The sequence below is a fragment of the Dermochelys coriacea genome, chromosome 2 (genome assembly GCF_009764565.3).
Source record: "Dermochelys coriacea isolate rDerCor1 chromosome 2, rDerCor1.pri.v4, whole genome shotgun sequence".
Lineage (NCBI taxonomy): Eukaryota > Metazoa > Chordata > Testudines > Dermochelyidae > Dermochelys > Dermochelys coriacea.
The window spans coordinates 109,284,545-109,296,197 of NC_050069.1; the positions used below are offsets into that span (position 1 = coordinate 109,284,545).

The following is an 11,653-nucleotide window of genomic DNA, read 5'->3' on the forward strand; positions in this document are numbered from 1 at the left end:
ACTATACCCCCTATACTAGAGGAGGACAGGGATAGAACCAGTTACACAGATTCTTCTCCCACCCAGAGATTTTCCCTACAGCCTCATTCCAACAGTATTAGGATTTATTTCTTTACTATGATATTATTTTTCCAAATATATAGCAATTTAATAATGAAATTACAAAAAAAAAAGTATGAGGGTGTAAGACAGGGTCCTCCATTCACTGCTGGGTGGTGCTGCCTGCTGGTAGTTCTGGGGATTAACTCAGTCAGGCCGACGCCCCTTCCAGTGGTTATAGCCCGTCAGTTTCTCCTCTGCAATACCTCTCTTGCTCTCAGGAACCTCAGCTGTCCTCTTAGTGGGTCAGCCCTCCGGCCAGGTCACTATTATGGTTCCCCCTTCCAGGGGGAGTGTATTAAGGTTCCTGCTCTCCTGCTGTCTCAGGCAGTTGTCTGCTTTGCTGCCTCACAGTGCCACTCCTACAGTGGCGCAGATCCATCCTGTACTCCAAGTTCTAACTCAGGTCCCCGCACCCTGCATTCCCTGCACCTTGTTGCCTTTCCCTGAGCTGTTTCCATACCTTCTGGTCTTCCCCACTCTGGGGTTTGCCAATCTCTTCACTTTCCCCTTCCTGGGAGTAACTTTAGGCAACTTGTCCCTGCGGCCCCTCCCTTTTCCCTGCTGCTCCTTCTGTTTCCATTTTCCCTGGAGATTTTTCACCTTCCTCTGTAACCTGGGACACAGGTCACTTGCAGGTTCAAACTAGTGTAAATGGTGGATTATCTAAAACTTGAAGTCTTCTTTACATCGTGATTTAAGGACTTCAGTAACTCAGCCAGATATTAGGGGTCTATTACAGGAGTGGGTGTGTGAGGTTCTGTTGCCCGCAATTTGAAGGAGGCCAGACTAGAGAAACATGACGGTCTTTTCTAAGCTTACTGTCTATGAGTCTTTTATAGAAGTCCCGCATGTCGATAGCAGGTAAGCTTTCTCTAATTAGCTGGCTCCAGCCTAAAGCTTTCCCATTTGCAGCCTAATTTACTGTTTGGGCCCACCTTATCCATCTCAGCTTTTGCAGGGCCAATGTGGGGTGCACACCTCATCACAGATGTCCTTGTATAGTAACATTATAATTAATTTTATTTAATATATTATACTTTTTCTTGTAATATGTCATTTTTAAATTATATAAAATACATCAGTTTCATAAGTTGAATTAGAATTTGTGCACATCCAGTTGGATCTAATTCACAGAAGAAAGTTCACATTTAGTCTGTGCATATTTTGCTTTCCTTGGGGCTGGGGAAACAAAGGACACAGTTTGCTAAGACAATTATCATTCTTTTTTGTAATTTGTTAAACCTTTTTTCACAGTGTGCACAAGTAGTTACTTCTCTGTAACATATGCTGAGTATATACATGTGTTAATGGAAGGAAGATTCTCACATTCCTTTCCAAAGCTGATTCCAGAAGACAAGAAATCATTGACGATCCTAACACTACACTAATTACCTACTTCCTATTTTGTTTCCTGACCTAGTTTTCTAGAAATGTGGGAACAAACAATCCTGTACTAATTCTCTGTACTTTTTTCTATTTTTCACCTAACTGGTGATGTTCAGCCAAGAATCTCAATTCACTCTATAAACATTAACTAACAATAACAAAATCCTATAACAGCCTTGCAAAATAAGTAAGTATCAATATGTCCATTTTTACATACAGGTATAATGAGGCATAAGAAGCCTGACTGTTTTTGAGTGTAAAACTTGTGACTACATAAGGGGGGGCTAGCTTTTCAGAAAGTGCTGAATACCACCCCCTTAAAAGCAGAGTATCTCAAATTTAACATATAAAAAACTGGGAAACCAAAACTCTCTATTTATTTTTACTCTTGGCTCTAGGGAACAGCAAAGCCAGGAATAATACTGAGGAGGCCTACTTCCCAGTCTGCTGATTTATCCAGTGCACCACTCAATTCCCCACTGCCAAAGCTACATTTGACATCAATACATTTCAGCAATATGTAAACTATGTACAATCTGGTGTTTACTTATTATAAGAAGACATGGGTTTTGAGAATATCTGAATAATTACATAAAAATATGTCCCTATCTGGGGATTATGCTCTGTATCTTGCAAAAGTTTCTTCTACGTGTAGATAGAGTTGCCAGGCATCCAGTTTTTGACTGGAACACCCATTCAACAAGTGCCCTTGGCTGCTCCAGTCAGCATTGCTGACCGGGTCATTAAAAATCTGGTCGGCAGTGCAGTGGGGCTAAGGCAGACTCCCTGTCTGTCCTGGCTTTGCGCAGCTTCCCGGAAGTGGCCAGCATGTCCAGCCCCTAGGTGCAGGGGCAATCAGGGAAGCTCCATGTGCTGCCCCCACCCCCTAGCTCTGGCTCCGCAGCTCCCATTAGCCGGGAACCGCAGCCAATGGAAATTGCGGAGGCGGCACCTGTTGGTGTGGGCAGCACAAACCGCGTAGAGCTGCCTGGCCTTGCCTCTGCCTAGAGGCCAGACACGCTGGCCGTTTCCAGGAGCAGTGCGAAGCAAGGGCAAGGAGGAAGCCTGCCTTAGCCCCACTGTGCCACCGCCCAGGAACCACCTGAGGTTAAGCGCCACCTGGATGGAGCCTGCACCCTGAACCCACTGTCCCAGGTCAGAACCCCCTCCCGCACCCTAACTCCCTCCCAGAACCTGCACCCCACACCTCCTCCCGCACTCCAAACCTCTTGTCCCAGCCTGGAGCCCCCTCCTGTACCCCAAACTCATCATCCCCAGCCCCATCCCAGAGCCCACACCCCAACCCCCTGCACCAGGCCTGAGCCCGCTCCTGCACTCCAAAATACTTTTCCGGAGCCCCCTCCTGCACCCTGAACCCATCATTTCTGGCCCCACCCCCTGCTGGAGCCTGCACCCCCTCCCACATCCCAACCCCCTGCCCCAGCCCAGTGAAAGTGAGGGAGAGCGAGCAATGGAGGGAAAGGGGCTGGAGTGAGTGGGCAGCAGGGCCTCAGATAAGGGGCAGGGCAGGACCTCGGATAAGGGGCAGGGCAGAGGCAGGGAAAGGGTGTTCAGTTTTGTGCAGTTAAAAATATAGAAATATAGAAAAATATAGTAGAGAACATATGCTCTTACACCTACATACAGAAATACCTCATGTTAACTTTGAAGTTGCTTTGCCTTTCTTTTTGGTGACCTGCGGTAAATTTGAACCAGTAAGCTACATGTGAAGGATTCTGAACCATACCATCCCCATAAACTGTATTTTCTAAATCCAAAAGCATGTAAATTTGTTTTAATCCCATTTCTTTTCTTTATGTTCTTTATAAAGAACCAGATCTGAAAAAATTGTGTGGATTCTCCTGAAAATTGCTTCTTTAATGTCATTCACTCTCTGGAAGTAATGAATCTAGTCTCTGTGTAACCCACTGATCAGTGTGTGTTATGTGTCCCCGTCTGTGCCCAATCTACAAAGGATATGAGTCTGTTATAGAAAGCCTGACTTGTTAGCTGAAGCAGTAGATCTCTTCAGATCCCTAATCAACAGCCCATGTCAGTCAAAATGGTAACCATAACACTGGCTGCTGGTAGCTGTGATGGTGCATGGAGGGAGAAAAAAGCAGGTCCAAGCCACTCTGAGCATCCTTAATCCAGCACCATCCTTGATCCACTCTGAGCATCCTTGATCCATCCTTGATCCATGCAGAGCAGGGTAGCTCAGTGCAGTCCTGTGGAGAATAAGGTATTTGTGGGATGAACCGTACTGTTACTCCAAAAGAAATGGTATGTTTCCCTTTCTAGATTGTGCTGCAGTCTGACCACCTGCTCAAGTCAGCAGACCATGCCCCAGTGGAGTCATGAAGCATTTGCAAGAGTACTAGCCAGGTTCATCTAGTACAGAAGAGTGCTATGTGGCTGTCTTGTTCTGATGTTTAATATGAGGAGGGAGGAGGGATTTTCTCTATGCCAGTTACTCCCTACACACATTCGACACTGACAGAATTTAGTCTGGTATCATTAACTTGAGGACTGCACTTTTCATGACTAGTTCTGGAGTCTTGACAAGATATTTTAATATTTGTTCCACTGCCTTGAGATGGATGGGACTGTTAATCATGTTTAACTGCAAAGCTTCATGTATGTTGCTAAAATAAGAAGTCACTGACTTCTGTTTCCTCAGATATGTCAAGAAATCATATATAATATTGCAAGATCTGTTGTGACTGAACATGAAAATGTAAGTATTCATAATCTGTGATACAATCACACAGCTATATCTTGTCTGATCTCACCTTTTCATGGTAAGCTCCTCCCCCACCATTCAAAATAATCAATTTGATCAACAGTCTTTTAAATTATTTATGTAGGTCACCAGCTATTTTAATTTAGCCTTAATGGATGCAGTCACAGCTTGTACCCAGCATGATTTGATGATACGTCAAGACAGACAACATATAGAAATATCCTAATTTGAAAGATGGGGTCTGAGAGAGGTGATAGGCTTCTTAGCGATACCTAGTGTGTGTAGGTAATAGATCCATATTCAATTATTTGTCTTCCTCTATTGATATGTTCTGTACAATGCCCCTTTTGCAGAAAAACAGGTCCAATGCTGGAATCAGAAGGTTCGATGAAGGGTTGGAGCTGTGTGGAGAGAAAAACAGTTTGACCTGAGCAGCTACAGAGAGGAAGATAAGTTCTGACGTGTGATAACACTGGTAAGACCCCTCTTGAAAAGGATAGGACAGGCATGGAGAGGCAGGGGAAAGTGAAAGAGAAGTGAATGTTAAGCCAAAAGCAGAAAAATGGACAAGAGCCATAGAAAAAATGAAGCACAAGGAAAATGGGAAAAAATGAAGTAGGGAAAGAAAAACCGATCAACCTTTCCCTTCCTCCTCACATGAAAAGGAAAGTAAGATCAGATCTACATGAGGAGCACTTTGCCAGTATAGCTATAGTGGTATGCTATACCAGTATACTCTACTGGCAAAGTGCTCCTACTGTGGATGCAGTTTACACCAGCCTCTGACCTCCCCAAGCACAATAATCTATACCAGCAAAGTCCAATTTTTCTAGTATAACTGCATCTATACTATAGATTTTTGTCAGCACAGCTATGTCGGTCAGAGATCACATCCCTGACCGACACTGCTAAGCCAGCAAAAGTTTGTAATGTACACTTGACCTGAGTTCCTACTTCCCTCTCACTGCACTAATAATACTTAATACTCCATACTTAGGCACAAAATTGTTCGCATAGGATGGGAGGAGGATCCAACTGCCCAGATAACACAATACTAAACTCTTCCTTGCAGGGGGAAGCTTTGTGACTGTCAACTCCTATTTCAAAGGAGGCTGATGTGCTGGGGAAAAACTGCTTCCTGTACTCTGTAGATATCACTGCCCACAGCTCCCCTGTTGTCTAGTTCCCATTTTCTGAGAGATCAACTCTCCTGTCAGACACTTGCCCAATACACTCTTTCCCACACCTGTGAATTCTCCCCTCCCCAAAACAAGAACAATACTGTTGCTTATCCTACAAGGCCTGCTCCCCACCCACTTCCTCTTCCCTCTCAGCACAGTGAGCTATTCCCTCTTGCCCTTGCCACTGTACCTTTCCTCACTAAGATGGATACTCCTCAAGTCTTCAAGAATTTAAAATTCTCCATCCACCTACCTGTAAGAAAGTTGGGACTGGCAGGAATGCTGGTGAGAGTCTGGTCTTTATTTCCTAGCTTCAGTAACATGGCATCAGTCAGGATTACAAAAAGTTCCTATCACATAGCAGGGATCAGTAGGCACTGATACCAGTGGCTACTGTTACATTATCTTCTTTTAAAATTAAATTCAAATAAAAAGGCAGATGTAAGGGTAACTACTGGAGTCAGCAAATACTGACACCTGTCATATGACAGAGGTTTTAACCTCTTAAAGGTGCTGAAGGTTGAGGAAGCCATGTCAGAAAGGAGGGGTGGGGGCGGGAGCAGGGAGTTATTGTGTTGCTAGGAAAAAGGCAAGATATGGAAAGAGTGCATTTAGAAATTATACAGTAATGGGGGTCAGGGTGCATTAGGAAGTTTTCATTGAGGTACATGCATAAATCATTACCTCCCAGATTATTTAGTTCTGGTGATGGCTAAAAAGATTCAGTGAACATTATTACTAGTACTGAGATATGTTTGTAAGAGGACATGAAAAACTGAAGTTAACACCCATAATTGTCTAAAAGAAAAAAAGACTCCAAATAATCCATGCTTAGTAAGCAGTTTTGGGTAAATCAGCTTCTGTTCCTCAGTTCACCCACCATAAAACAAGGACAATCATATTACCTTCCTCATCTGGATGACAAGAGGCATAGGTAATATTATTAAAGTACTTCAAGATCTTTAGAAGAAAGGTTCCACAAAGTGTACAATACTTAATCATTTTTGTATCCTGGAAAACCCAAAACTCTATTTACATTTATTGAGCCAGTCATTAAATATTTGTAATGACTTCAGAGCCTTTTAGAAACCACGAGGGAAAATTAGCTCATATACAAGGTGTTCCTTTTAGTCTTTATCTACATATCAAAACAAAATGTTTTATATTAGTTGGGTTGTTGAACTTCTACATGTAAACACTTATTTTAATTTTCAGTTGGGTAATTGACACTAATGCTGCAAACAAAAAAAACAAAACCTAAATTAAATAATTTGCTCTTCATGCACTAAGATTTTCCTCTCCCTACCCCCAATTACATTTAAAGAGCATAACTCTTACTTAAAATGTCTACATTAGCAATTTAGCTTTTCTCCTCTGAGCTTTTGAGGTGCACCACATTGGATAAGAACAGGCAGAGGTTATATTAGGCTCCAGTGGTCTGCTGCTGCCACTTGGAGACCCTGGCTGAAGTATAACATGAAAGTACAAAGCATGTTCTTTTACTAATCACTCTTGGGGTATTTTGCTTTGGAAAAGAGAGAAAATGTTCTGTGAATGCAGCCACATCCCACGCTACTTCCCAGGGAAGGCAATGAAATAACTCAAAGGAGAAGCAGGCCTGAATGATATAAAATCACAGACTCTACGAGTAAATGGCAATAACATGGCAATCTTTTAAGTCCAGTTTTTGTTTTAAAAATAAGTACCATTTGTTTAAAAAATTACATTGGTATGGTAATTCTTTAAACAAGTTAGAATCTAGTATTTCAGCTCCTTGTACCAGCAGGTCTATGTGTTATACACAGAAGCTAATTGTACTACCCTAAACTTGCTTTTTCTACTAAAAAATCCTTCTTTATGTACACTAGATTTCAGATTTTCCTGTTGACTTAATTTTTCTTCTAAAAAATTTAATGATATGCTATTTTAATGATACTCCTCTTTAAGCAAAACAAAATTGAGTACATAAAATAATATTGGATTATATTTTCTTTAATATTTTGTGCTTTAGCTTGGTGTATCTCCTCTGGTCAAAGCAACTGCATAGGCTCTTACTGCAGAAAGCAAAGAATGTCTACATATTTTTTAATTTAAAAAGAATGTAAGACAGCCACTTCCATTAAGCTATATGAATGTAGCAACTTGTGCCACCAAATATTTCCCAGAGATCTAAATCAGTTTGGTAATACTGAACTTTATTATAACTGAAAATGAAAACAACTTATGCAGGAAACCATAAAACCCTCCAAGTTAACTGTAGTCAACGGTAAAATCTCATTAGAGATAATAGACATATTGTGGCACAATCTAAATGCTCAGGGCTCATGGTCTGACTGAATTCCAAATGCTGTCAGTAGGAAGAAACTGCAATTCAATCTTGCCACCACCCCCATATATTCTTTTTTCCATAGTCTGTGTCTAGCCTCAAAAGCCTGTGTGTGTAAACTACACCATATTAGCCACTTCAAAATCCTTACAATGGTGAGATTTTATTTACACACACTAATTACTACTGTAATTTCCATCACTCCCCCTGCCACCTCCCACCACCCACAAAAGGATACGGCCCTCCCCAGTACACATGTTTTGATAAGGATGTGTAGGAGTCATATGGGTAGCAAACGTGGGAGAAACTCCACTGATGCTCCTACCGGGATTTTTTTTATTTTATTTTTAAATGCTATCATGAAATGAGAGAATTTAGAAATAAGTTTGAGTGGATGATGTTAAGGGAAAAATTAGAGTGCCATTAACTCTATCATTCCGAATTAGAAATACAATACAGGAGTTGATTTAGGGTAGTGTGGTGTAAAAATAACCTCCGTCACATTAGTAGCTCTGCAAAATCCCAAATTAAATGTGTGGTATTTTTTCAAAGAAAGGAATGTTTATGGATAACCCAACAGTAAATTAATACCCAGATGGAATTATATATATATATATATATATATATATATATGGAATTTTAAAATGTGCTTTACAAAATATTAGAGTACAATACAAATTTTTCTTTTTTTTGGATGGGTGTAGGGGAAGGACATGTGAGTACTGAAGGGTTTGCCTTGGCTAACTGAACACCTTTGCTTTTTCCCACGCCGAGTAGGTATCTAGCAGAATAACATGCTCCACAATAGTGAATAGAGAAACTGCAGAGTGAAGAAGCCTATATATACTCAACCCATCATTTCAGGCAGTCTTCTCCTCAGATTTACCCTCTTGCCCTGCAGTTGATCATGGCTCTGGCTGCAGGCCCGTTGGGTCCGCCCTAACAGTTTATGAAATCATCACATTCCCATTCCCACCCCCGTTCCAATTGTGCTCAACTTAAATGTTGGTTTTTATCACCGTTTGCAAAGAGTTAATTAAAATTCTCCAGAGAATCTACTTTGCATCACGTTTGGGTGCCTGAAACAAAGTCATCCAATCGCTCCTAAGTTTTGAGTTTGTTTATTATTACAGTTCTGATGTATATCCCCATGGGAATGAAAATTGATTCAGATTTAAGAAAGCACACACATGTTTAGTATAATTAAACTCCCATTAGACAAGACACATGGCCAAAAAAGCAGACAAAGAGTAGTCTGTCATTGCAAAAACACAGATGTAGTCCTTGATTCAAACAGGCCACCTATAATCAGAATGCCACAGGTTCAAGTTAAAGGAGACTTATTCTAAATGCCTATGTAAAAAGTTACACAGGTCTAATGAAAAAAGAAAAGGAGTACCGGTGGCACCTTAGAGACTAACAAATTTATTAGAGCATAAGCTTTCGTGAGCTACAGCTCACTTCGGATATAGTGTTAATTTGTAAAGAAATTATAAAGAGCAAAAAACAGAAGTCTTGGATTATTTGGAATTTATATACTACTGGAATAGTTAAAGATACATAGGTTTTCCAAAGGAGAAATTTTATTGAAATACTATAGCTGGACTACTTTCAAATGACTCAATTTTAACTAAATTTACAGTACAATGAACTGCTTAGTTTAGGTTCTCACATTCCCCTCCCCCCAGTTTACAATGCAAATACTAGGCTTCCCCACACCTACTTTATTTCCAAGTTTCCTCAACTCTTGACAGCTTTACTGATAGCCACTCACTATCACTATGCTTAAGAAGTTGTGACAAAGATGCATAGGAATATAAACAGCACCCTGCCTGAGGAAATCTTGTAAAATCCAAGGCACCCAGAAAGTTGGCCTTTCAATTTGCAAACAGCATGCCTACTGTACTGTACAAATAAACGGTGACAATTATTTTCCTTCCCTAGAGTCTCCTTGTTGCTATGATGTCTGCATATGTTAAAGCTTCACTCCTTCCAAGCTGGGGAACAGAGCCAAAGTTAATGGCAAAATAGGCTGTGGGTTACTTTGGCAGCCCTCCCCCTTATATCAACTAGGGTAGGTGTGTGGGGGGAAAGAGGGTCCACTTCCCTTAATTAATGTATCTGCTGAGAACACTGCACAGCAGCCGAGCAAATATCTTTCATTTGCATTTGAAATCTTTGGAGGTAAAGCCCTCCAAAAGATATATTTAATAACCTTATTTCAGAGTAGGAGCCGTGTTAGTCTGTATTTGCAAAAAAGAACAGGAGGACTTGTGGCACCTTAGAGACTAACAAATTTATTTGAGCATAAGCTTTCGTGAGCTACAGCTCACTTCATGGGATGCATTCAGTGGAAAATACAGTGGGGAGATTCCACTGAATGCATCCGATGAAGTGAGCTGTCGCTCACGAAAGCTTATGCTCAAATAAATTTCTTAGTCTCTAAAGTGCCACAAGTCCTCCTGTTCTTTTGTAATAAACTTAAACGTTCTTTTCTCTTGTTAGGATACTGAGCAATGTCTCTTTCACCTTGGAGAGGTGAGACTGAAGTGAAAAATCCTCCCACCGGGCAGGTTTCCTGCAAGAGAGATCTGAAATGGAAAGGCAGGATTCAAGTCACGAGGTCAAACAAAACGGTTGATGTGGCCTCTTCTACACATTCCTGCTGTCTAGATTTCGCCTCGGATGGCAGCTGGCTTCGCCCAGCCCCCGAGTGAAGCGTCCCCATCCCCCATTCCCACTGCAGTCTTTCTACTTCCAGCGAAAGGTTATTAGCATTTGGTTAATGCACAAAAATTCCTAGAGAGCATTCAGCGACGGCACACATTCAGACCAACATCCATTTACTGCGAGGCTTTGGCCTGCCAAGACTCTCCACGGGGACGGGGGAGGGGATCGGTACATGTTCCTGCAAAAAGATGTATTTTACAGTCGTCACTGTAAGTACATTTTATTTAACTGCTAATACAGAGAGTACCAGTGTCTAAGACCATTGCAGAATAGTCACACAGAAAAGCTGTAGCATAACAATGATGACAAAAACAGTCAAAGTTTAGGGTTCAGTTCCAGCTGATTTTATTTCCTTCTCAAAAAAAAAAAAAATTATTTACAGAAGGTATATCCACAATCTGACAGGCAGTGAACTGGACATGATTAGCTGGCATGATTTTTTTTCTCTTTCCCAACGTTGTGTTGTGGGGTGATCGTTAGACAAAAATATTCTACACAGCATATTGCACAGGATGGATGACCAAAAAACAAAAAACAAAACAAAAACCCCTTAACGGAACCACCTCATTAGGCAGACGTCCTAGTGCCTGTCATGTTATATTAACATACATAAACACACAATCTTCTTTTTTTCTTATTATAATACAGACTTAAATGTACAAAGATGTTTTCACTTTTTTCATCTTAAACACAACAGCTATAAACCTGAATACATATGCTATCATCATGCCATAAGAGACTAAAACAATTATATTTAGCGACAAGTAGAAAGGATTAAATAGTCAAATACAAGAATGAAAAACGCAGTACATAGTGTCGCGAACTCAAATCGGCATTTAGATAGATCCAGTGGTTTAAACGGCACGTTTTTTGCATTAAAAAAAAGTGCAAAAGATGTGGTTTACAAGTTAAAGGTACAGGATCCCTTTTTTCTGTAAATGCACCAGTTGCTTTAAAGCGCCTGTACGATATATGCGTTTACTTAATTATGGGATTTTTTTAAAGTTAGGAGACAGTGTATTACCTTTATTCTTCCCCTCACCCCCGCATAGAAATCAATGCGATTAAACACTGGGCACTGGTGGCATATATAAGGGATACTGTCACTTTAAGAAGCCTGCAGATTGGAGTGTAAACATGGAGAAAATAGGGGCTGATTTTTGTGTGTATGGGTGAGACATTAAC

General features: G+C 40.9%; 1 protein-coding gene across 1 annotated transcript in view; it reads right to left on the reverse strand.

The window, feature by feature from the left end:
• Window positions 1-10,789: 10,789 nt before the first annotated feature.
• SOX4 (SRY-box transcription factor 4) overlaps window positions 10,790-11,653 on the reverse strand; it is an 8,023-nt gene continuing 7,159 nt past the window's right edge. The window contains exon 1 of the mRNA XM_038388212.2: window positions 10,790-11,653. This exon is cut by the window's right edge and continues 7,159 nt beyond it. The gene's annotated coding sequence lies outside the window, so the exon portion shown is untranslated.